This window comes from Mustela nivalis, assembly GCF_964662115.1.
Source record: "Mustela nivalis genome assembly, chromosome: 5".
NCBI classification, from domain to species: Eukaryota; Metazoa; Chordata; class Mammalia; order Carnivora; family Mustelidae; genus Mustela; species Mustela nivalis.
Window position 1 is genome coordinate 89,843,270 of NC_139024.1, and position 20,611 is coordinate 89,863,880.

At 44.8% G+C, this 20,611-nt stretch overlaps 1 long non-coding RNA gene across 3 annotated transcripts; it reads right to left on the reverse strand.

The window, feature by feature from the left end:
- Positions 1-1,421: 1,421 nt before the first annotated feature.
- On the reverse strand, positions 1,422-20,083 carry LOC309866011. Of its 3 annotated transcripts, none has more exons than XR_014312369.1 (5): positions 19,232-20,083; positions 12,604-12,705; positions 3,842-3,917; positions 3,431-3,556; positions 1,422-2,570 (listed from the first exon to the last, which is right to left on the reverse strand). It is a non-coding gene; the product is annotated as an uncharacterized lncRNA (long non-coding RNA). The 3 variants fall into 3 exon arrangements; XR_014312370.1 differs by having other exon boundaries at positions 3,503-3,556; positions 19,232-19,803; XR_014312371.1 differs by lacking the exon at positions 3,431-3,556 and having other exon boundaries at positions 19,232-19,777.
- Positions 20,084-20,611: the final 528 nt, after the last annotated feature.

Here is a 20,611-nt window from a genome sequence, read left to right on the forward strand (position 1 = left end):
GGTGGAAAACACTTACCTAGCCCCAAAGAGGGGCCCCAGGAGCTCTCAGGGTGTCACCCTACTTCCAGGGAAAAAGGCAGGACTGTCACAAAACTAGAGGGCGCTGTTGACGGCTTTATGTGCGGTCCCAGGGTTGCTAAAAGCACAGCAGGCCCTCCCAGCTGACTCTATGGAGCAAGGTACCAAGGGGCAGCATCAGGGGAGATAGCACTGGGCAAAGTTAGAGACCCACAGGGCCCTAACCTCTTCTCTTCTCTTGGGGCCTGCAAAGATGTTAGTGTGGGCATCTCAAAGGTCAAAAATCCAACACCCACACCAGCTAGCTGATGGTAGAAATGAACCAACCCTCCTGGGTGTGAGGCCTATAGCGTCGAGAACTGTGGCAACATGTGAGTTCGTTCCTGCCTGAAAGGTGTTCTGTTTCAAATAATTTTTATGCTTAGAGACTTGCTGCCTGCCAAACTACTGCCCTCGCAGGAAGGATCAAGGACCTTGGAGTCTCTACCCCAGATCCCCCCTTCCCCAGCCTCCAGCCACTCCCTGCAGTGAGAAGCCCAGACCACCTACAGCACCCCCTCAACTACACATCACCCACCTCTCCTTCCATATCTTTCCATGGTTTCCCCTCTGGTATCTCTGGCCTGGGCACCTGGTCCTGTGTTTGCAAGCTTTTTAGTCTCTTGGACAGAGACTGCCCCCAGATCCCTTAGCTTGGGGACCTGTTGACCTTAAATGCATCTAGATCCTTCCTGTGTCTGTGTGCACTTTTGTCCTGGACAGGGGGAGGGTGCGGGGCAGCCCTGCACTGAAGCTTCTTACCATTTGCATGGACATCCACCCCTCTTATGCTTAGCTGGGGGCTGGGATTCCAACACCCACTCCCAACCCTTGGCCCCAGACATCCAGTGATTGATTTCTCTGCACCAGCACTGCCCACTGCCTCCTTTGTGGCCTCAAAGATGAAACCAAGTCAGCCACCCTCTCCCTCCCCTGCTGCTCCCACCACTTCCCAAAAATCATCTCCACAGGCCACCCCCGTCTTCCTTCCTCTGCTCCCTACAAATATTGTCTGAGAGGTCATGCTCTCTTAAAGAGCCTCTTAAAGTTGGGTTTCTGCGCCCCACCTTCTGCCACCCTTTCTCCCCAGAGTTGCTCTCTAAGGAGCCAAGAAAGGGGGCAGGGCAGGGATCATTTGGGGTGGCCTGGAAACTAGCAGGTCCTTTGAGGTTTGGAGAGGTTCTGGAGAGTCCCAGCGGGTTCTGGGAAGCCTGGCAAGATGCTGACCCCACCTCTTGTTCCTTGCCCTAGCACGAGATGCTGCCAACTTTGGGCTGGGTGATTTTCGGCAACTTATTTTATTTCTCTGACAGTTTCCTTTTCCTCAACTGTGGACTGGCGAAGTTAATAAAAATTTCACTGAGTAATTTTAAAAATCAAATTGGCTTTATGAACAGTTCATGAATCCAACAGCATCCCACCTAGCAAACACAAAAAAGCTCTGTGCAGCTGTAGAAAAGAAAGGTTTGTTAAGGCAGAGAGGAGGGGAAGAGGAGGGGATTATACCAGCAAAGAGGGTATTGTTTTAGGTAAGGTCTCCCTTCTAAGGGGCACAGGAGGCGCCTATCTGTAAATTTCCTAGTGCTCCCCCGGGACTTCCAGGGGACTTCCAGGTTGGCTGGTTAGACGTCACTCCTGGGGGGACTGAAATGACAAAGAGTTTAGGTATTAAGTCTTGGTTTGCTGATGTGGGGACTTAACATAAGTGACTCCATGCAGGGCCTGTGATTTTCTTTTTAGCAACATCTCCTTTTGATTAGATTCTAAGCTTAACTGAGACAGGTGATCAAAATGTAAGGCATTCTATGACTACGGTTAGTCATAGGTTACAACTTCAGGTTCACAGTTGTTGTTTGTTTGTTTGTTTTTTTAAAGATTTTATTTATTTATTTGACAGAGAGAGATCACAAGTAGGCAGAGAGGCAGGCAGAGAGAGAGAGAGGAGGAAGCAGGTTCCCTGCTTAGCAGAGAGCCCAATGCGGGACTCCATCCCAGGACCCTGAGATCATGACCTGAGCCAAAGGCAGAGGCTTTAGCCCACTGAGCCACCCAGGCTCTCTTCACAGTTGTTTTAAAGTAATCTCTACACCCAACATGGGGCTTGAACTCAGAACCCAGGCATCAAGAATCTCATGCTTTTTTTTCTTTTTTTTTTTTTTTTGAAAGATTTTGTTTATTTATTTGACAGACAGAGATCAAGTAGGCAGAGAGGCAGGCAAAGAGAGAGGATGAAGAAGGCTCCCCACGGAGCAGAGAGCCCGATGTGGGGCTCGATCCCAAGACCCTGGGATCATGACCTGAGCTGAAGGCAGAGGCTTTAACCCACTGAGCCACCCAGGCGCCCCAAGAATCTCATGCTTTAAAAAAAAAAAAAGTTGCATACTCCACCGAGTCAACAGGTGTCCCAAAGTTCATAATTTTTAAGCTCATTGTCCTCTTCATTGTTTTCCTGACAGTCCAGTCTTCAGGAGATCACATGCTGGGTGGTCAGCAGCTGGGAACACCATTTAAAGCTTTAGAGAGAGCACAATGCACCGGGGAGGTTATTGTGATTATTATAAACAGGATAATCCCTAACGTCTGGAGTGCACTTCAGACCCAAACCAATGAAAATCAAATAAGTCAAAGGGACACCCTGCGATCTTGTGCCATTGAGTTTCAACTTCCCCAGAAGAGTTAATCCCGGTGCAGCAAGTGGGGTTGGCCACAGCTCAGACACCTCTTTGCTCGGAGGCTATCCTATTGTAAAGAATAGTTTCATCTGGAGAGCTGGAAGGATTTGTCAGGCCGCTATTGTCTTAGTGAGTAAGAGTTGAGGAGTTAAGAGTTAACTCTTTTAAGAGTTAAGGAGAGGTTTCTGATCATATTCTTTTTTCTTTCTTTTTTTTTTTTTTTCAGATTTTATTGATTTATTTGAAAGGGAGAGAGAGCACAATCAAGGGGAGCAGCAGAGGGAGCTGGAGAAACAGGCTCTCCACTGAGCCAGGAGCCCAATGGGGAGCTCAATCCCAAGGCCCCGAGATCATGACCAAGGCGAAGACAGATGCCTGACCAACTGAGCCCCCAGACACCCTGATCATATTCTTATTTATGTTTCCTCCTAACCAGGAAAGTATGGCTCTGTCAAAGCGAGCAAGTCCTGAGTTGTGAATGCCTCCTAGTAGGTCTTTTCTAACTGGAAGATGTAAATCCAGAGGAGTCAACCAATGAGATGTCTAATTCCACTTGTAAAAAGCTGGGGGCCCAGTGAGTTGAGAAACCCTGAGAGGCATTGCCTGGCTATGTCCCAGCCATCTAAACATTCATAGGCCCAAGGACAGTGATAACTACCAAAGACAAAGGACAAACCCGACAGGGCCCAAACCACTTTCACCAAAGTGGCGGGGTGAATGGACAGATAGGAGTTTTGGATGTCAAATCCAGCAGTCTGAAAGGCCAAGGTTACCTCCCTCAGCAATGGTCGGAGAAACACTGATGATGTCATCTTTCCAGGCCAGTGCTGGAATGAAAAAAAAAAAGAAAGGTTTCCTATTCAGTTAAAGCATGAGGTCTCGATCAGGCCACTTGGAGGAAGCAGTCTACCGCGATGTGGCTACTTCTCTTCCTTGTCGCGTGGATGGGCAGTCTCCTGGGCTGTGTAGGACCCAGGTCAGGTGGAGCCTTCTCCAGCTCCAAGATGCACATCCAAGATTTAAGCCCTTGAAGTTTGGCTGTCATCTGGCTAGTGAGGAGGACCTGCCCTTAGTCCCTTCCAAAGACATTCAAGGGCAGTCTTTGTTCTTACCAGTTCAATTGTATGATTGGAACATTTTCAGAAATCTGTATTTGAGAGAGCTTGTCAGATTCCCTTCCACGAATTCCTATGAAGATAAAGCACAGTTGCAGGAAATTTTGTAGAAGTCTCTGAATACAGCAATAACTGCTGATAAATGATAAAAGACTTAAAAATGACCTGGGTAAAGAACTGATGAGAGTTCATTATAATGCAATTGACAAAATCATGTGGTTATTTTTGGAACATACATTTTAAGATAGTAATTAGAATTACAAACTCTGACATTATACTGGGTCACATCAGATTTCCAGGAATATTACATAATTTCTGGAACATGTATACAGACATAATATAAAGAAGGCTTAGTATTACTTATTTGACAATGCTCCCCATGTAATTTAATATATCAAATAAACCTAATTAGTTTGCTATCTCCCTTTTTAAAAGGAGAGGGAACAAATTCTTTGAGGTGTTCTGGAAAATTTCTGAAATAACCCGAAGCTAGGTCAAGGCCAAAAGAACTATTTAGGATTTGATTTGGGGAAGGTTCATCGAAAAATATCAAAAGGTTTAAAGCACTTGATCAAACAGAATCATAGGTCACTTTCATAATACTTAGTTATCTAGTTATCAAAGTGACAAGACTCTGCAGGCAAATACAGAAAGTTAAAGAGTTATTAAAAAAAAAAAAACTTTGGCTCTTTAACATTAAAAAGATTCAGGTTTTTTTCTCTTTTTGTAATCAAAGATCCAATAAAGGCAAACAGAACCTTTGTGCTTCTAGGCAGATTACATTAAAGGTAAAGAAAAAAACTCTATTTACAATGTCTTATCAAGAGCAGATCAGTAATCTAAAAAGAAAGAGTGAGCAGATCAATAATCTAGAAAACTATCCTTTTTTTTTTTTTTAAAGATTTTATTTATTTACTTGACAGACAGAGATCACAAGTAGGCAGAGAGGCAGGCAGAGAGAGGAAGGGAAGCAGGCTCCCTGCTGAGCAGAGAGCCCCATGCAGGGGCTCAATCCCAGGACCCTGAGCCCCTATCCTTTTTTTTTTTTAAGATTTTGTTTATGGGGGCACCCAGGAACCCCTATCCTTTTTTTTTTTTTTAGATTTTGTTTATGCGGGCACCTGGGTGGCTCAGTGGGTTAAGCCTCTGCCTTCAGCTCAGGTCATTGTCCCAGGGTCCTGGGATTGAGCCCCTGCATGGGGCTCTCTGCTCAGCAGGGAGCCTGCTTCCTCCTCTCTCTCTGCCTGCCTCTCTGACTACTTGTGCTCTCTATCAAATAAATAAATAATCTAAAAAAAAAAAAGATTTTGTTTATGTCTTTGACAGAGAGAGACACAGCAAGAGAGGGAACACAAGCAGAGGGAGTGGGAGAGGGAGAGGGAGAAGCAGGCTTCCCGCTGAGCAGAGAGCCTGATGTGGGGTCTGCATCCCAGGACCCAGGGATCATGACCTGAGCTGAAGGCAGATGCTTAATGACTGAGCCAGCCAGGGGCCATGCACCCTGAAAATTATCCTTTTCTTTTCTTTTCTTTTCTTTTTAAGATTTTATTTATTTATTTGACAGAGAGAGATCACAAGTAGGCAGAGAGGCAGGCAGAGAGAGAGGGGGAAGCAGGCTCCCTGCTGAGCAGAGAGCCCGATGCGGGACTCGATCCCAGGACCCTGAGATCATGACCTGAGCCTAAGGCAGCGGCTTAACCCACTGAGCCACCCAGGCGCCCTGAAAACTATCCTTCTCTTTTACTTTTTTTTTTGTTTTGTTTGTTTGTTTGTTTTAGTAATCTCTAAACCCAATGTGGGGCTCAAGCCCATGACCCTGTGATCTTGAACTCACAACCCTGAGATCAAGGATCACATGCTCTTTCCACTGAACCTGCCCCGTGCCCTGAGAAAACTTTCAACCGAGAGAAAAGCTAACTGCTAATTTTGCAGCAGTGTACTTTTGATATTAAAACTCATTTTAATTTTTTTACATGTGCACAGAGTATCCAAATAGAAATTCGTATAATTTTTTTTAAGATTTTATTTATTTATTTGACAGAGATGACAAGTAGGCAGAGAGGCAGGAAGAGAAAGAAAGGAAGGGAAGCAGGCTCCCTGCTGAGCAGAGAGCCCGATGTGGGGCTCGATCCCATAACCCTGGGATCATGACCTGAGCCAAAGCCAGAGGCTTTAACCCACTGAGCCACCCAGGTGGCCCTATTTTTTTTTTTTTTAAGAGAAAGAGAGAGAGCGTGTGCAGGGGTGGGGTGGGGGACAGAGGGAGAGGGAGAGAGAATCTTAAGAAGGCTCCATGCTCAATGTGGAGCTAGAGGTGGGTTTTGATCTCACAACCCTGAGATCATGACCTGAGCCAAAATCAAGATTCAGACGCTCAACTGACTGAGCCACCCAGTCCTAAACTTATCTTTAAATAAGTTCATTTTCATCTTAGCCAGCTTGATCACACATTAAAATTCCTTTTCAAAAATTCCTTTTCCACAGATCTACAACTTTCTTTTTCTTTCTGTTTTACATTCAGATTTTGTCCTATATTTTCCCTCTTTAAATACCCTCATTTTGGGACAAAATTACTATAATTTCCATCTACAAAAATGCATTTCCATTCCTCATAACTTCTTTTATTGAAAGCACACATCCTGTTTCTTGCTTTTCTTGCATACAGAGATGCTCCTTATTATTTCTTGTAGCTATAATCACATGTATTGGTTAGAATTCTTAACCCTTAGGAAGCTTAACTAAGAAGTAAATGATTGTGAACTGTTGTTTACATTAACATATACTCTGAAATGTCTGGAGCTTTGGTGGCTCCATCGGTTAAGCATCTGCCTTTGGCTCAGGTCATGGTCCAGGCGATCGAGCCCCACTTTGGGCTCCTTGCCCAGCAGGAAGTCTGCTTCTCCTTCTGCCTGCTGCTCCTCCTGCTTGTGCACTCTCTCTGACAAATAAATAAATAAAATCTTTTTTAAAATGCTGTGAGGGGCGCCTGGGAGGCTCAGTGGGTTAAGGCCTCTGCCTTCGGCTCAGGTCATGATCCCAGAGTCCTGGGATCGAGCCCCATATTGGGCTCTCTGCTCAGCAGGGAGGCTGCTTCGTCCTCTCTCTCAGCCTGCTTCTCTGCCTACCTGTGATCTCCATCTGTCAAATAGGTAAATAAAATCTTTTTTAAAAATGCTGTGAATGGGACGCCTGGGTGGCTCAGTTGGTTAAGCAGCTGCCTTTGGCTCAGGTCATGATCCCAGCATCCTGGGATCCAGTCCCATATTGGGTTCCTTGCTTGGCAGGGTCTGCTTCTCCCTCTGTCTCTGCCTGCCATTCTGTCTGCCTGTGCTTGCTCGCTCTCCCTCTCTCTCTCTGACAAATAAAAATAAAATCTTTAAAAAAAAAGTGCTGTGAATTTTCAGATTTATAAATACTTATTATGACTTCTAGAAACATGCTTTAAAAAAATTTTTTTAAGATGTAGTCATTTGGGGCGCCTGGGTGGCTCAGTGGGTTGGGCCGCTGCCTTCGGCTCAGGTCATGATCTCAGGGTCCTGGGATCGAGTCCTGCATCGGGCTCTCTGCTCAGCAGGGAGCCTGCTTCCTCCTCTCTCTCTCTCTGCCTGCCTCTCTGCCTGCTTGTGATTTCTCTCTGTCAAATAAATAAATAAAATCTTAAAAAAAAAAAAAAAAAGATGTATTCATTTATTTTAGAGAGAGATAGAGCAGGGGGAAGGGCAGAGAAAGTCCCAAGCGGACTCTGGGCTGAGCGTGGAGCCCATGGTGGGGCTTGATCCCACAGCCCCAAGATCATGACCTGAGCCAAAACCAAGGGTCAGATGCCTGACCAACTGGGCCACTTAGGCATCCCTAGAAACATGGTTTTTTAAAATAGAAAATTTCTCAACATGGCATAAAAAATGTTTACTAATAGATGCAGTTATTTTTTTTTAATTAACATATAATGTATTATTTGGGGTAATGTATTATCAGGGGTACAGGTACAGGTCTATACAGGTCTGCACAGGTACAGGTACAGGTCTGTGATGCATCAGTCTTACCCAATTCGCAGTGCTCACCATAGCACATACCCTCCCCAATGTCCATCACCCAGCCGCCCCATCCCTCTTAGCCTCTCCCCTCCAGCAACCCTCAGTTTGTTTCCTGACATTAAGAGTTTTTTATGGTTTGCTTCCCTCTCTGATTTCATCTTGTTTCATTTTTCCCTCGCTTCCCCTAAGATGCTCTGTTTTGTTTCTCAAATTCCTCAAATCTAGATGCAATTATCTTTAGTTCCTTTTGCTCCTTTTACAGAGGATAAGCCTGCATTCAATAATTAACGTTTCAGTGTTTTGTCTTGTTTGGAAATGATCTATATATTCTGTGAATTTAACTTAACTCATCACTTCACTGAGCAAAACTTGAAGATAGCAGGTTACCAAGAAGACCTGAGGAAGGGGCACCTGGCTGGCTCAGTCAGTGGAGCATGTGGCTCTTGTTCTCAGGGTCGTGAGTTCCAGGCCCATGTTGGGTGTGAGTCTACTTAAAAACAAGACAAAGAAGATGTTTAAAAGATTTGAGGAAACTGTTTTTTTAAATTCAGTAATCTCTCCTCCCAGTGTGAGGCTCGAACTCACAACCCTGAGATCAAGGGTCACATGCTCTTCCGACCAAGCCAGCCTGGCGCCCCATGAGGAAACTATTTTAAAAGTTTATCTAAAAAATTTTTATCTTATTTACATCTATCCAATTTATTTTTTCTTAACAATTATGTTTAGATTATCCGCAGAAACTTCAGGAAACATCAGATAAAATCAACCATTGTCCCAAGCTATTCTTCTTGTTGACAAATTTTGGAACAGAGATAGCATGATCTTACTTGATTAGTAAACCCGGGTAGGATAAAAGTATTATATTTAATGCTAATAACTTTAAAGATATCTCTATTTTAATTAAGCCAACTTAACTTTAATACCAAATATCTTCCCAGATTGCATGAACCTGAAAAACATTTGGATTAATTTCTATTATATTTCTGAGATTTAGAAATACTTAATTTATAAGTGTTTATTTTTAAGCCAGTTAAATAGAAGTCTTTACAAATCAATTCCAGTAATACCATCCAGAGGCAGAAAATGTCACCCATCTACAATAGACGTATAAACAGACGTTATCGTTGTTGTTTTAAATTGTTTAGCCATGATACGGGTATAAAAATGCAAAGCCTTCCTTTATGAAAGAACAGTTGGATCCAAACTGTTTTTCTGGCAGATGGACTGTTAAGGTCATCTGCTCAGATGGCTAAAGATGCTTCTACTAACATTTGTGGAGAAAACACATGACTCTTCATTCATCAAAATTTCAAAGGGCCTTTCTCCCTTTTGTTCTACTTCTGATAAGGGGAATTAAGACTACAGACTTCCAGCTATAAATTTAAAAAAGGGGGGGCGGAGAAAAAGAATGACATCCCTGAGGTTTCTATGCTTTATATTTTTATCCCCGAGTCCCAGGGAGAGAGTTCAAATCCCTCCAAGAAGGACTTTGGTTTTTTTCTAAATCAATAATTTACAAGACTCCAGGGCGCCTGGGTGGCTCAGTGGGTTCGGCCGCTGCCTTCGGCTCGGGTCGTGATCTCAGGGTCCTGGGATGGAGTCCCGCATCCGGCTCTCTGCTCGGCGGGGAGCCTGCTTCCTCCTCTCTCTCTCTGCCTACTTATGATCTCTCTCTGTCAGGTAAATAAATAAAATCTTAAAAAAAAAATAATAGTAATTTACAAGACTCTTGAGATAAATAGGGGAGGTTTGGGGATCAGTAAAGAAATAGATGAACTTTGGGGCGCCTGGGTGGCGCAGTTAAAGCCTCTGCCTTTGGCTCAGGTCATGATCTCAGGGTACTGGAATCAAGCCCCACATCGGGCTCTCTGCTCAGAGGAGAGCCTGCTTCCCCCCCACCTCTGTCTGACTCTCTGCCTACTTGTGATCTCTCTCTGTCAAATAAATAATAAAGTAAAATCTTAAAAAAAAAAAAAAAAAGAAATAGATGAACTTTGAATTGTCCATAGAACTCCATGTTCAGTTTAGTAAAGATTTGTAAGATTAGGGACAGTCGCCTTTACTCCCTCTTCTAAAGCATTGGGTTGTAGGGACGCCTGGGTGGCTCAGTTGTTTAAGCAGCTGCCTTCGGCTCAGGTCATGATCCCAGCATCCTGGGATTGAGTCCCACATCGGGCTCCTTGCTCCGTAGGGAGCCTGCTTCTCCCTCTGACTCTGCCTGCCACTCTGCCTGTGCTTGCTCTTGCTCTCTCTCTCTCTCTGACAAATAAATAAATAAAATCTTTAAAAAAAAAAAAAAAGAATTGGGTTGTAGCTGGGTGCGAAGGACTGATACAGCCATTCACTGGAAGGTTTGTTTGTTTCTGGGTACATTTAGCTGAGAGAAAAGTCTTTAGCCACCTTCCATCAGTTCTTCCAGGATCCCACCTGAAGGTTCTAAGCAGGTTTTTTGGTTTTATTTTGTTTGTTTGTTTGTAAACAAATAGATGTTTACATTTATTTATTTATTTACTTGACAGAGATCACAAGTAGGCAGAGAGGCAGGCTGAGAGAGGGGAAAGCAGGCTCCCTGCGGAGCAGAGAGCCTGATGCAGGGCTCAATCCCAGGACACTGAGATCATAACCTGAGCTGAAGGCAGAGGCCCAACCCCACTGAGCCACTCAGGTGCCCCAAGTTTTATTTTGCTTTTTTAATTCAATTAATTCACATATAGTGTATTATTAGTTTCAGAGGAAGAGTTTAGGGATTCATCAGTTGCATGAGTTGGGGTTTGAAGAGGAAGGAGTGTAATTTTAATATTTACTAGAATTTGGCAAGGTTTGGTCTTGTTTTGCTTTTTGGATTTCCTTTTGCTGCCTAAGAGAATAATGTAGCAGTTTACCAGGAAATCCCTGAGTCCCATCAGTTCTGGAAGGGACTCATGGGACAGGGTAGGGGGTTGGGAGCTTCTTGAAGGTAGATATGGGGCTCTCTGTAAGGTCATTAACTTGGTGGACTTCTGTCTACAGTCATGTAAAGACAGTTCAGACAGAGGATAACTAGAATGAGTATTCGAGTAAAGGACAGAAGAAATAAGAATTATGATAGTCTGGGGCTCCTGGGTGGCTCAGTTGGTTAAAGCCTCTGCCTTCAGCTCAGGTCATGATCTCAGGATCCCTGCTTCCTCTTCTCTCTCTGCCTGCCTCTCTGCCTACTTGTGATCTCTGTCAAATAAATAAATAAAATCCTTAAAAAAAAAAAAATAGAATTACAACAGTCTTCCAGTTGCTTGTATGACTTCTGAGTCTTTTTAATTTTTTATCAGCTTTTTTGCAACGAAACTTTCAATTAATCTATTTTTGCAATTTTGAAGCCTTTGTTTTTATGTGCGGTGCTCATAGGATCTTATCTGTTTGGAACGTTTTTCATAATGGCCACCGTAATTCCCCTGAGGGCTGCTAGCAGTTTGCTAAGGTCCTAGCCACAAATGGAGGTTAGCCCACGTTTCTGTCCAGCCCTGTCCAAGCGGTAAATGAAGTGCAACTCGCATTTCCATCCAGCCTTATTTTGGGGGCCCCCTACCCGGCAGTTACAAAGCCAAGTTCTTCAGGACACAAATCATGCTTAGAAGGATTGCCATTTTTGTAGATATTTATAGCTTCCGGAACGGTAGTTCTTAGACAAAAAGTAAGCAGATTCCCTGGAAGGTGGTACACTGGACTCTCTAGAAATGAAGGATCCGGGGCGCCCAGATTGTGCAGTCGTTAAGTGTCTGCTTTGGCTCAGGTCAGGATCCCAGGGTCCTGGGATCCAGCCCTGCATTAGGCCGCCTGCTTCTCCCTCTCCCACTCCCCCTGCTTGTGTTCTCTCTGTCACTGTGTTTCTCTCTTTCAAATAAATAAATAAAATCTTTTTTAAAAAGAAAGAAAGAAGTAAAGGAGTCCACTTTCATTATTTATTTACTTCTTTCTATTATGATGTTTTGTTTTGTTTTTCAGTTTAGCCTTTGGATTTCTCGAAGCCAGATTAGTCCCTGAGAAAGATGTCCCGTGGAGTTGGGGTTCTGTCGTGGTTCACACTGTCACCTCATTGCACAGGAAGTCTCTTGAGGTTGGCAGGTAGTGCCGATCTAACCCATTCTGTGACCAACTTGTCCTGACAAAGGGATCTTTGGGTCAGGTGGCATGTGCTCTAACAACTCTGAAGCATTCACCCCATGCCCACCAATTTCTGTGGTTTATTGGCCTCCAAGACCCCCCAAAGCATGAGCCTTGACCCCAGGAGCCCATTAACAGAAACCAAGAGAAACTGAAGAAACCGACTGTGGACACCAGCATTACCCAGAGAACTAGGGACTGGGCAGAGGACTGGACCTGCAGACCTTAAACAATGGGAATGCAGATGGTTTCCAAACAAATGGACAATGGCGGTCACCAGCAGCTCCCAGCATGGCATCTGAGGACAGAAGCAAGGGCTGGGGTTTAGACAACACTGCATACAGGCCCGTAACAAGGCCCTGTGCACCACCAGCAACTCCACAGGCAGACTTGGGGATGTCAGATTGGACCTGGGGCAAGAAGTTCCAAACAACCAGGGACCTGCAGACTGAACCAAGGGCTAGGACCTCCGGTTTCAGTTGGAACCACCTGTCAGCTCAAGCTGACCCACTAAACCCTGGACTGGAAACCAATTAGATCCAGAGCTCATCGCCAAGAGAGCCCAGCTCCCAACTGAGAGAGACTTACCCATGGCCTTCAGAAATGCTGAGAAAGACAGTGAACTCAAAAAAGGGTTCGCAGGTACCACGCCTATCAGCAGTCTGCTTCAATCTGCAACGGCCACCAAATCTGTTAAACAGCAATTGAAGTGATCACATTGGCTTTACTGAACAACTCGTGAATCGGGCAGCTTCCCACCTAACAAACAAAAAAAGGCTCCATCCAGCTATAGAAAATGAAAAGTTTGAAAAGGCAGAGAGGAAGCCGGAAAAGGAAGTAATTAGCAGAGTGTATTGTTTTAGGCAAGGGAAATGGAATGGGTCTATCTGTAAATTTCCTAGTGCTGCCCAGGAAATTCTAGGTTGACTAGTTAGAGGTCACATTCCTGGGAGGGGTCAAAACTGCAGTAAGGATAGGTGTCAGGTCTGGATTTGCTGATGTGGGGCCTTAACCTAAGTGACTCCATTTTGGGCCTGTGGTTTTTCTTTTCATTTTTTTTTTTTAAGATTTTATTTATTTATTTGACAGACAGAGATCACAAGTAGGCAGAGAGGCAAGCAGAGAGAGTGGGGGGAAGCAGGCTCCCCACTGAGCAGAGAGCCTGATGCACGACTCGATCCCAGGATCCCGAGATCATGACCTGAGCCGAGGCAGAGGCTTAACCACTGAGCCACCCAGGTGCCCTGTAGTCTTTCTTTTTAACAGTGGCGACAGTGGCTCTCTCAGGGGATGTCATGCAGACAACTGAGATGAAAGAGTGCTCAGTGCTTGGCATGCAGTCAGCACTCCCCAGGCCTAAACTCACCATCACCACACGTAGATTCCAAGGAGCCCCATTGTAATTTGTGTGCTGAACAACGAAAGGGAGTGTCACTCACCTGGATTGTCATGTGAGCCCTCCCCAAACCCAGAGTTCTGCCATATGACAGCTGCCCAGTATGCAAGGAGTGAGATGGATTACAAAACATTTAATAAATATATCTAAGGAACATACACATCCAACACGTATGCAAGCCTGCATTCGTCACCATCCTCCACATCCACAATCTAAACAGAAGTGCCCCCCGGAGCCACACCTGGGGCCAGCTGCTCCCTCCTCCTGCCTGCCAAATCAGCATCAGCTCTCACCTTTTCTCCAGCCCCTTCAGACTCCATCTTCATCTGCCTTCTCCCTCCGCCTAACACCCCAGAACACCGTTCCCACTCTGTCCTCGCTGTCTTTTGAGGATATGTCACCACACTTCCTGCTCTTCTCTTCTGGCCTTCAGTGTGGGTAGCTTCCTCTCTTCAGAGCACGGGGTACTAGTGTCCTGCTGGGGAAGCCCAGGCCCCTGCTGCCTGCAACCCGCACAGCTCATGCTGGGTGGTCTCAACCGAGGCTGTGCAACAATCGAGACCTCACACCTTGATGACTAACCGCCATTCTCCACAGCTGCTGCCCCCATTTCCTTCAGAACCCCCTCCCCGGCCTCCCATTTTTCTGGAAAGATTAGGCCACATCTGAGCCAAACCCTTAGCCCAACTTCTCAGGTCCCTCAGAATAGCACAATAGCTTCGTCCTCCAGTTTCTGAGAAAGTGGGGTCTCAAGTGTGCCATGTGCAACCACGTGGATGGATTCTGAGGGCATGATGCTAAGTGAGACAAGTCAGACGACAACAGACAAATACTATGGGATCTCACTAATATGTAGAATCTAAAAACAAAACAAAAAGGCAAAAAAAAAAAAAAAAAAAGAACCTCACCTCAAAGATATAAAGAACCAATTGGTGGTTATAAGAGGTGGGGATGGGGGTTGGGCAGAATTGGTGACGGGGGTTTAAAAGGTACAAATGGGGGCGCCTGGGTGGCTCAGCGGGTTAAGCCGCTGCCTTCGGCTCGGGTCATGATCTCAGGGTCCTGGGATCGAGCCCCGCATCGGGCTTTCTGCTCAGCAGGGAGCCTGCTTCCTCCTCTCTCTCTCTCTCTGCCTGCCTCTCTGCCTACTTGTGATCTCTCTCTGTCAAATAGATAAATAAAATCTTTAAAAAAATAAATAAATAAAAAAAAATAAAAAAAAAAAAAAAAATAAAAGGTACAAATGCCCAGTTATAAAATGAATACATCATGGGGTTGTTATGTACGACATCATGACCATAGTTAATAATAGAGTATCATAGGTTTGAAAGTTGCTAGGAGAATAGCTCTTTTTTTAAAAGATTTTATTTATTTATTTTTTAAGATTTTTAAAATTTACTTATTTGAGAGAGAGAGAGAGAGCATTAGAAGAGAGAGGTCAGCGGAAGAAGCAGACTCCCCGCCGAGCAGGGAGCCCAACTCGGGACTTGATCCCGGGACTCTAGGATCATGACCCGAGCTGAAGGCAGTTGCCCAACCAACTGAGCCACCCAGGCACCCCTAAAAGATTTTAAGTAATCTCTACACCCAATGTGGGGCTCGATCTCACAACCCCAAGATCAAGAGTCGCATGCTCCACAGCCTGAGCCAGCCAGGCACCCTGCAAGGAGAACAGTTCCTAAAAGTTCTCAGCACAAGAAGGAAACTGTGTGACTATGTATGGTGATGGATGTTAAGTAGATTTACTGTGGTGATCATTTCATTATATATATATATATATATATATATATATATATATATACACATACACACAGAAACATGAAATCACTGTGTCGCACACCTAAAACTAATATAATGTATATCAAGGATTTCTCAATTAAAAAAATAAAATGTGTGGAGCACTGGGTGGCTCAGTTGGTTAAGCCTCTGCCTTCTGCTCAGGTCATGATCTCAGGATCCGTGGACATAAGCCCTGCATCAGACTCCCTGTTTGTCAGAGAGTCTGCTTCTCTCTCTACCCCTCTCCCTGCTTGTGCTCGCTCTCTCTCTCTCTGTCAAATAAATAAATAAATAAATAAATAAAATCTTTTAACATTTTTTTTTAAAGATTTTATTTATTTACCTGACAGAGATCACAAGTAGGCAGAGAGGCAGGCAGAAGAGAGAGGGAGAAGTAGGCTCCCCCCCCAATGAGCACGGGGCTCAATCCCAGGACCCCAAGACCATGACCTGAGCCGAAGGCAGAGGCTTAAACCACTGAGCCACCCAGGCTCCCTCTTTTAACATTTTTTTAAAAATTAAAAGGAAATAAAATAAAATGTGCTAGAAAAACCATGGATTATATGCAGCAGTTAGAAGCAGTGGATGGGAGGCCACACAGAAACAGCTAGAAGATCCTGAAAACATTCTGAGGGGAAAATAGTAAAGCAAAATGAACATGATAGCTTTTTTGTACATTTTTAAATGATGGTTTTAATAGAATGTAAAATTTCCCATCTTAGCTATCTTTTTAAAGATTTTATTTGTTTATTATTTGAGAGGCAGGTAGGGGGCAGAGGGAAAGGGAGAGAATCCCAAGCAGGCTCCTTGCCTGGTGTGGAGCCTGATGAGGGGTTTAATCCCGCAATCCTAAAATCATGACCTCAGCTGGATGTTTAAAGGACTGCACCAGCCAGGGAAAACCATCCCCCCCTCCAAAAATCTTAACCGTTTTTTTTTTTTTTTTTTTTAAAGATTTTATTTATTTATTTGACAGAGAGAAATTACAAGTACACTGAGAGGCAGGCAGAGAGAGAGAGAGAAGGAAGCAGGCTCCCTGCTGAGCAGAGAGCCCGATGCGGGACTCGATCCCAGGACCCCGAGATCATGACCTGAGCCGAAGGCAGCAGCTTAACCCACTGAGCCACCCAGGCACCCATCTTAACCGTTTTTAAGTTCAGTCCAGTGACATTACATACATTCACATTGTTGTGAAACCATCAAACCCACTAGTATGAACGATGCAGCTATGAACACTTGGGTGCAAGCTCCCATGTGAATGTACATTTTCTGTTCTCTCAGTAGATTTCTATACAACCTTTTGGAGTTTCTCTATGCAAATACATTCTTATTTCTCCACCCTCTGCACAAAGGTAGCTAATTATACTCATGAGTCTGCACTGTCTTTTTTTCACTTAAAAAATCTATATCTTTGGGGTGCCTGGGTGGCTCAGTGGGTTAAAGCCTCTGCCTTCAGCTCAGGCCCTGATCCCAGGGTCCTGGGATCGAACCCCGCATCGGGCTCTCTGCTCAGCAGGGAGCCTGCTTCCTCCTCTCTCTCTCTGCCTACCTCTCTGCCTACTTGTGATCTCTGTCTGTCAAATAAATTAAATATTTTTTTTTAAATCGGTATCTTTGGGATATTACAGATAACCCAGGAGAAAAAGCTAAATATTCCTATATGGCCATAAACTAGACTTGGAGTTGGCAATATGAATTCATGTTCAGCTTAATATAGTTACAGATGATTATATACAATGTATTTATAGATATATGTACATATGAGGGTCAGTATACATAAATGCATTTCCTCACTCTGGAAACCCAAAGCAATGACTCTCCAGCAGCTCTGAACACACCAAGTACCCAACACGTGGTCTGTAATGCCAAGCTCCAATAAACAGAACTGGGGCTTGTTGGAGAAATGTCTGATTCTAGGGCTGCTGCAGGAGAGGTGTAAGATGATCCCTGAGCATCTTTTGCCAGAAAGTAAGGAAATGCTCAAAGCAAGAGCAAAAAACCCACAATGATGAAAATATGTCAACAGTGAAAAATAATTCCCCACACCTCAAGTGGGTCGCACCTGGTGACTTCCTTCCAAAGAGGACAGTATGGGGTTGCCTGGCTGGCTCAGTCTGTAGAGCATACATGCTCAGTCTTGGGGTTGTGAGTTTGAGCCCCACATTGGATGTAGAGATTACTTAAAAATACAATTTTTAGGGACGCCTGAGTGGCTCAGTCAGTTAAGCATCTGACTCTTGATTTCGGCTCAGGTCATGATCTCAAGATCATGAGATCGAACCCCACACCAGGCTCCATCGTGGGTTGAAGCCTGCTTGGGATCCCCTCTCTAGACCCTCTCCCTCTGCCCCTCCCCCACAGCCATGCTCTGTGTCTTGCTCTCAAATAAATAAATACAATATTTACTTTAAAAAGACAGTATGGGGGGCGCCTGGGTGGCTCAGTGGGTTAAGCCTCTGCCTTCGGCTTAGGTCATGATCTCAGGATCCTGGGATCAAGTCCCACATGGGGCTCTCTGCTCAGCAGGGAGCCTCCTCCCTCCTCTCTTCTGCCTTTCTGCCTAGTTGTGATTTCTCTCTCTCTGTGTCAAATACATAAATAAAATCTTTAAAAAAAAAAAGGACAGTATGAAAAGTGAGAGAAAAGAAACATGACAAACACTGCTTCAGACAGCTGATCAAGGTCAACATCAACGATAATAAGTCATGTTGATAGCATGTACCCTTGATGTGATGTGATGAGAATGGCATTTTAACTGCGTGCTTTCTTTCCCCCAAACCCAATAACTCCAGTCTAGTTATGAGAAAAACATCAGACAAATCCCACTTGAGGGACTTTTTACAAAACACCCGCCCAGTATTCCTCAGAACAATCAAGGTCATCAAAAACAAGGAAAGTCTGAGAAACAGTCACAGCCAAGGGGAGTCTAAGGAAAAAAGAGAGCTAAGCATAATGTGGTAACCTGGACGGGATCCTGGCACAGAAAAGGAACATTTGGTAAAAACTAAGGAAATCTGAACAAAGTATGGGTTTTAGTCAATACTAATGTATCAATATTGGCCCTTAGTTATAATAAACATTTGTAAGTAAAGATGTAATAAACATCTTACTCAGGTAAGATGTTACTTATAGGGGAAGCTGGATGTGGGGGATACAGAAATTCTCTGTACTATCTCCATAATTTTTCTGTAAATCTAAAATTATTCTAAAATAGTTAATTTGGGGGGTGCCTGGGTGGCTCTGCTGTTAAGCGACTTCCTTCAGCTCAAGTCATGATCCCAGAGTCCTGGGATCAAGCCCCACATCGGGCTCTCTGCTCAGCAGGGAGCCTGCTTCCCCTCTCTCTCTCTGCCTGCCTTTCTGCCTACTAGTGATCTCTGTCTGTCAAATAAATAAATAAAATCTTTTTAAAAAAATGTTTAGGAGCTATATCTATTTTAGGGAGATTTGCCTTTGCCTGCCATAGGGGTTGCAAATATTCCCCTTTGCCTATCATTTGTCTTTCCCTGGGATTTCTTCATGCCTGCCACGTAGACCCCACCTCCCCCTTCCCTCCAGTGGAACTGCTCTCCTCAGGCCACCTGCTCCCTCTCAGAGCCACATCCCAAAGCCTGTCTAGTTCCTCATTCTTTCTGGTGACATCTGACCTCTTGGTGATGTCTGGCTCTGTACAAAGGACTCCTCTTGGGTGTTAATAACTTTTATATAGTCTCACTAGAACACAGAAAATAGAGAAAAGCATACAGAAGAAAACCAACATTCACCTGTGAGTCTACCTCCCAGGATAACCACTTCCTGCTTCTCAAGGCCTCTGTGTATGTATTTATTCATTATAGAAACTTCTAGAATCTACCCAGTCCCTCTGGGAACTGATTATCCCTGCACTTTCACACCTCTCGGGTTTCTTCTGCTTTTTCCATCTCCATAGGGGAAGGGCTGCCCCTCCTGCCCATGCTCACTGCAGCAAACCTCTCTCTCTTGGATCTCCCTCCCCGACATTGCCCTGCCCTGCCCAAGCTTGGCTGCTGCCGGCACACCTACCAGAGAAGTCAGACTCTCCATCTCATGGGTCTTCAGAAGCACATTCACCTTATTGGAAACTTGGGCTCATCAGCCTATCCTCCAGAAAGATCCCACTTTCCAGTAAGGAGGGCCAAGACTCGCCCAAGCACTGTTTCCAGCCCACACCTTGCAAACAGCAAACTGAAGTCACCTCATTCTTTGGCCTCTCTCTCTGCTCAAGCTCTTGCTCACCTGGACTTTGTTCCCACTATCTCCTGCAGGCCTCCCATGACTGTGTGTCACACTCTGCCCATCCTCTGCCCAGTTTTCACCAAATGTTCCCCCCTCCTCTTCCTCTTGGCCCCTCTCTGAAGCCCCACCCCCACCTCCAATCCACACTCTACCCCAAACCTGCCACTCCTCCAGGCCTCAACTTGAAGTTCTGTGGAATGTGAAGGAGGCCGCCTCTGAGCAGTTCCACACACACCCCACCCCCAGGCCCCATGCTGGCTGGGTGCCCTGGCCTCCTAAGGTGCCAGGCACTTTCCCTCGCACACAATTGTCTATCCCTATTGTGATTTCCTGTTTATCCTTTGTCTCCCCTACTGAAACCCTGGAGGTGGGGTGGGCAGGGCTATCTTTCATTGACGTATTTCAAGTGCAGGAACACTAACTATGTTTGTTGACTAAGGAAAGAATGGGTTTCCCAGCCAACATGATCACTCCCCATTTTGAGCATTCGAAGTTTTCCACCGAAGGAGCCTCCTGTAGGACCAGTGTGGCCTGGTTGGAATTGGTAACCCTCCTGCGTCTGGTGTGCAAATTCCTCTCCCTCTGCTGTCTTCCTGCCACCCTTTTTGGACTCTTACAGAGGTCCTCTCTGAACCTTAGCTCTTTCATCTGTCTAGAGAAGAGAACATTAAGGAGAAGATTATAAGGACCACATACATGTTGTAAATGGCAACATGATGAATGAAAATAAGATGTGGGTATGTCATAAAAAACAGTACTACCGTTCACTGAGCAGGCACCGTTCTAATATCTAATACCTAATACCTAATATCTAATATTTAATACCATTCACCGGGCAGGCACTGTTCTAATATCTCACTGGTATTAATGCCTTTTTTTTTTTTAAAGATTTTATTTATTTATTTGACAGAGAGAGAGATCACAAGTAAGCAGAGAGGCAGGCAGAGGGACAGGGGGAAGCAGGCTCCCTGCTGAGCAGAGAGCCCGATGCGGGGCTCCATCCCTGCACCCCAAGACCATGACCTGAGCTGAAGGCAGAGGCTTAACCCACTGAGCCACTCAGGCACCCCTAGTAACGCCTTTTCACCCCAAATAAGCTCCAATTCAAAGAAAGGTAAACTGGGCACAGAGCAATAAATGATTCATTTGCCTAAGATTCCACATTGG